Source organism: Tursiops truncatus, chromosome 10 (assembly GCF_011762595.2).
Source record: "Tursiops truncatus isolate mTurTru1 chromosome 10, mTurTru1.mat.Y, whole genome shotgun sequence".
Taxonomy (NCBI): Eukaryota; Metazoa; Chordata; class Mammalia; order Artiodactyla; family Delphinidae; genus Tursiops; species Tursiops truncatus.
Window position 1 is genome coordinate 2,431,162 of NC_047043.1, and position 5,752 is coordinate 2,436,913.

A 5,752-nucleotide genomic window follows, 5' to 3' on the forward strand; every position below is an offset into this window, starting at 1 on the left:
CCTATAGTCCTTCGACTTTCTCACCCTGTGTGACAAAGCAGGGACAGAGCAGGAACCACCCCCAGGGAGCCGGCCCTGCAGGGACCAGGTGAGGCTGTCCCTGCCTCTGCTGCCTGCCCCCGGCTGAAGGACAGCATTTCCCCCTTCTGTCAAAGGCCAGTCCTGGGGGGTGGGGTGGCCCCTCCTGCTGTGCGAGGCTTCTGGCTTCCTGGATCCCTGTTGCTGCCAAACCTTCTAAGTTCCAGAACATTCCCTCTTTGTGAGGGGAGCAAGATTTTGTAGGGCTTTCATAAGATGGGCATCCTTGGCCTTGGCAAGGGGCGCACCTGCCCTGTGCCAGCATGGTGAGGTCTCACCGTCTCCTTTCCCTCATTGCTCTTGGACAATTTGGGGGAGAAGCTGGTCAACCGAAGTGCCCGGTCGCTCAAGGCCAATATCCTTCTGCTCAAGGTCTTTGCACTGCTGTTCCCTCTCCTGGGCTGCTGTTCCCTGCGCCCCCTCCCTCCAGACCCCCGGGCATGGTACTGGGTGGCTGACCCAACGCATGCAGCTCTGAGGATTTCAACCCACATCTGTCAGGCTCCAAAGCCCAAACGCTTTCCTTCAAACTGCAGCAGAAGGAAAGGAGGGGAAGACGGAGGACTTTTGAGGTTGTGACCACAGCTAATACTGATGGCTTTATATAAAACCAAATCTTAGTGTCCTAAAACTTCCCAGAGCTGTGAGCTGGGGATGAAGCAGAGTGAGGGCTCTCCCAGCCCACTTGCCCCCATCTCATGGGCCCTGAGGCAGAGCCTGGCACCCCATCACAGCTTTGCTGAGAGCAGTCAGGGTCAGCACTCAACACTCCAATTCAGGGCAGCTTCTGGGTGTTATCCTGACACTAAGCCCCGTCCTTCTCCCGCCCACAGCTGAGCTCTGGAATTTGACCATTAGAGCCCCTTCCCTGGGGTTGAGATTTTGATCCCTGGTAACATTTCCAGTACCCAGGGAAGGGATGCCTCCTTATACTGTCATGAGGCTTCTGTACCTCGGGGTAAGGAAGCAGTCTGGTGGCAGGTTTCATGAGGCGAAGGGAAGCTGGGAAGGTTTGATGGGAGACTGACTCTGCCCGTGAGAATGTTTGGGGGGGCCTGGGGGGGGGTCACACAGCAGGTGCACCGCCAGATGGAGAGACGGCGTAACCAACGTTTACCTGCGTGCGAATTTGCAGTTCTGCGCCACCCCAAAGGCCGTGCTTCTGTGGGTTTGAATAGTGATGAACAAAGTTGATTAAATCAAGGCAAAATGCCCTTCACCCTTTTCTCACCTTATTTCTCCCTGTCCTATTCCTCGAGCGTATTCCTCACACGCGTCCTGGGCACCTTCCTATGAATTATCCATGAAAACATAAGAAATGCCCACTGGTCAGGCCAGTGATCCGTCCAGCTCACAGCCACCCGCACGGAGCCCGGCGATGCCCTGCACCTGTTGGTTAAGCTTCCCTCGGAGACCAGCCTCGGACGTGCCAACTGCGAATCGTCCCAACCCTCCTTGTCCCCTTTCAGAACAGAAACTTGTACCTGTGAATATGAACGTGCGCAGCCTGCTTCGTCTTTAAGGAAACGAATCAGTTGTTCTAGACCAAATTCTATGATAACTTGGATGTCCTGTACCAGAATCTATCGCCTATGGACCATAGTATTTTCCAGACATTGCTAAGTGTTTCCCATCCCTTCTTTCATTTAATCCTCATAACAGACTGTGAAGGACTTATGATCTCTCCTGTTTCCAGCTGAGTAAACTGAGGGGCAGAGAGGTCATGTGACTGGCTGAGAGCTACCCATTCAGTGGTGTAGCCAAGATCTGAACCTCCGTCCATCTGGCTCCAAAGACAGTACAGTTACCACAGTCTACACTGCCTAGCGATTTACCACAGCAGCGTTGACCCTCGTCACTAACACACAACTGGAAGAGGAGAATTACAGCCTGAACCATTTCACTCCTCATGTGTAATAACAATTATGAACAGTGATTAACAATAGTAATAGCACTTGAACCTACTCCAGGTGGATAATCAGGACAGAGAGTGACAGTGAGAAACCATGAGCGGGCTTGGCTACTTTGTGTATGAGAAGGAAACAGCCAGGCCCCAGAAAGGACAGGTGATCCCCCAGCATCAGGCCGCTTGCAGACCTCCCAAGACCAGCATAATCCTGGCCCTGGTCAGAGTCAATTTTTAAAACTGATCACCGAGAAGATACTAAACTAAATGGTGACATCTAATCAGGCTCCTTAGATGTTTGGAAAAGATTTGTGAAAAGAGAACTTTCTGGAATGTTCTGTCCAATTCACCCCCGAACTGGTTTTTATCTCCCTGTGCAGAGCCAGCCACGCAGGATGGACTATGTGGGCTCTGAGCCGAGTGTTTGGGGGCTGGGGAGACGCAGGTCTGTAAACAGAACCCAGAGGTAATGAGTCCGCTGGTAACCGGAAGCCCTTCATGGTGATGGTGGAGGACGGGCCGTGTGCCTGGGGCCGGGAGCGGCCGGGGCTCCAGCTGTAGGTGGACGATGGGAGCAGGGCCCTGCCAGAGGAAGGCTCCACACAGAACGGGCCGGATGGGGAAAGGCCTGCCTGCCAGGAGCCTGGGAGCTGCAGCAAGCCCGGACTCAACCCAGGCTCCCCTGTGAGCAATCGTGGCAGGGGCAAAGCCAGAAGCAACGTGGGCACCCCGAGGGCAACCCACCTGCCATGGGGAGGACTCCCCAAAACCCGGCTGCCCCCCACTGAAGAACTGGGATCTTCCGAAGCCAAACGTCCCCCTTGCTGCTGGTGACCCAGGAAGCCGAAAGACCCATCCCCAGGGACCCCGACTGTCTTCCTTCGTGCCAAACACAAACCGTCAATTACACTTCCTCATTTTTTTCTTATTTTCTTTCCGGGAAGGGACTGGTTCAAGCATCCCCCATGACCACGCTGCACCTGACCATCCAGTGGAGCCAGGTTCCCGGAGAGAGTGAATACTGCCCAGCCTGGGGGTGCTGGGGGGACGGTACTGACCCGTCCAGCCACTGGGGAGACAGAGGCCCTGTGCGGCGTCTTTGTGGGGCTGGGATGACGGGGGTGACCGCGCCATGCCAGGTCTCTGAGCTCATCCGACCAGATCCCAGGGGCCCTGGAGGAACTCCTGGTCCCCACACACTGCTCAGCTCGTGTCTGGAGGCTGAGCCCAGGCCCGGGGAGTCCAACTCTGAAGAAAGCAGCTCTAACTCAAGTCCGAGCTGGGACCAGACTGGATGGCAACCTGCCCTCAACACAGGAGTGGACTTTGTCCTGTGAGCTGACTGCCGTGTGAAGCTCCCCAGAGACTGAAGCAGTCAGGCCTCCTGTCCACAGAGTCCAAGAGGACCTTCACACTCGTTTGTTTTGTGTGTTTCCACCTGCTGGCTGACGTCTGCCCAGAACCGAGACCACCCCGCACACACGCCTGTACACGCGTCGCCCCTCGCGGTACCTGGGGCGTCGGGGATGCTCGGCGAGTGTCACCTCTCTTCCTTCTCCCCCTCCTTCTTCCCGTGCCTGGTCTCCAGGCTTGGGCACTGGTGACACCAGTCCCATCCCAGCAACACTCCTGCCTCAGGGCTGGGAGGTCACGGCAGCTCTGCCTAAATGCTCAGAAGACTAAGGTCTTGGATCTTACTGCAGGCTCCTCTCCCCAGAACAGCAGGCTCCCGGCTGACTCGGTCAACTCCACTCATGAAATGAAAGAAAAAGAAATACAGTGGGTGGCTGATGTGTCGATCAGACCGCTGTCAATGAGTCAACATTTCAAGTCACTGGAGGACTTTTTAGCCTGTCATCCAGCTGTTACAGTTTCTCAAAGCCCAGTTTTGACATCGTCTGTTTCCATTAAACACATTTGCAGCTGAAATAGGCAACAATCAAACCCTTCCTGCTGGGTGGGGTGGAACACCAGAGGGATAGCTGGTCATTAAGCTCCCTTAAAGAGAAGGAAAGCAGACTGTTCAGAAAATAAAAACATATTTTCAAAACCACCAAAAGGAGGTGTGTCCTGCATACAGCAGCAGCCCTGTCCCTGGGTCTCAAGGGCCCCATCGCTCTAGCCAGACCTACTTCTCTTCAGAAAAAAATGAACTTTAGTGGAAAGAAGCTTGTATTCTAGACCTGAAACTGTGTGACCAGATGCTCCAAACCCAACCAGGGGCCTGGAGACCATAACTCACCTACCCCCAACCTACACTGCACCTGGCTTTACCACCAAGAGGGACTAGAGTGATAAGCCCAGATTCTTAAAGCAGAGACTCAAGATCAGGCCTTTATGGGATGAAGTGAATTGACTGCAACATGGCCCCAACTTGTCGATACCTCCCTGTTCCCACTGACTTCCCACACTGACTCCGGGCTTAAGCCTCTGGGAAGGTAACAAATGGGATGGAAACAGACTCGAAAAGCACCTGCACTTTGGGGTGTGGCCTCTGTCTGCCCTGGAATGGTGAGTCGCAGTGTGAAAAACCCGAGCTAGCCAACTGGAGGATAGAGGGCAGGGGATGCAGAGATGACGGTCCAGCCCGCCAGGCCCTCCTACACCAGCTCTCCCTCAGTGAGCCCGGCCAGCATCACCAAGCCTGAGCCCCAGTAGCAGAACCACCTGGTTAAGCCCAATGCACACAGCCGACCCTAGAACTGTTCAGTCACTACGTTTGGAGCTTGTGTTAGGCTGCAGAAGCTAAGTGACATAAAGGCCAATTTCCTTCATGAAAAGAACTACGTACCTTTCACATCTAAAAAAACTCCCACAAATCAACAGTCACCTTATTCTACAAATTCATTCTCATTCATGAGGAGTTTTGTGTGTGTTCAGACACATCCTTTGCTTCTTGTTTTGTGAAATAGTTGAAACGACCTCAATTTCTATCAACAGAAGCCACGGCACAGGCACTGGTGGTGGGTATGACTCCTCTGGAAGACAACTTGGCAACATCTTTCAAATGCCGGGACATAACAAATGGGTCTAGAAGATCATGTTTTTCCAGAAAAAAACATTAAAAAAAAAAAAGCCAGAGAACATTCTGATGTGTTTTATAGGAAAACAAATATCCAAACATCTGAGATCTCGTGGTGCATTGACTGGAAACAGTGAAGCTTCTTGCATGAAAGCTGGGGGGCGGGCCTTGGGGAGCCAAGCTGGGCCGTGAGGGGGTAACACAGCCCCCGTGAGCAGATGAGCTCAGGGGGCTGCCATCACTGTGGCCCCAGAGCTGGGGAGAAGTCCCCTGCAGAATGTGGGTAACGAGGAAAACCCAGGAATCAATGATTGGAACTTGGAAGGCGGGTAGCTGTGATTGATTCTAACCCCGCCAGGCAAGAGGCCCCACCCTGCACAGGCCCGAACTTTAACCCCAAGAGAAGAAGGCAACTGGTCGACCCCATTGGCCGCCTGACAGCCTGTTTGGAAGCAGGCTACACCCAACTGAGCACAGCTGGAAGCAGAGGGAGACGCAAAAGCCACGGGAAGCCCATCTGCTGCGCAGCTGGGTTCCAGGAGGTTTCCCGGGGCTGCCAGCGAGGAGCATGGAGAAAGGGGAAACCCTAACTCAAAAGAACACTTTGCTTACTTTGCAGTTTGGATAGATCATTCCCCAGGGTGAGAACAGCACATTTCCTAAAGGACAATGAGACGGGAGTGCCGGGGGCAGCCCGGAGGCACAGCGTGTGGGGCAGGGGTAACGAGAGCCACATCTTAAACCAA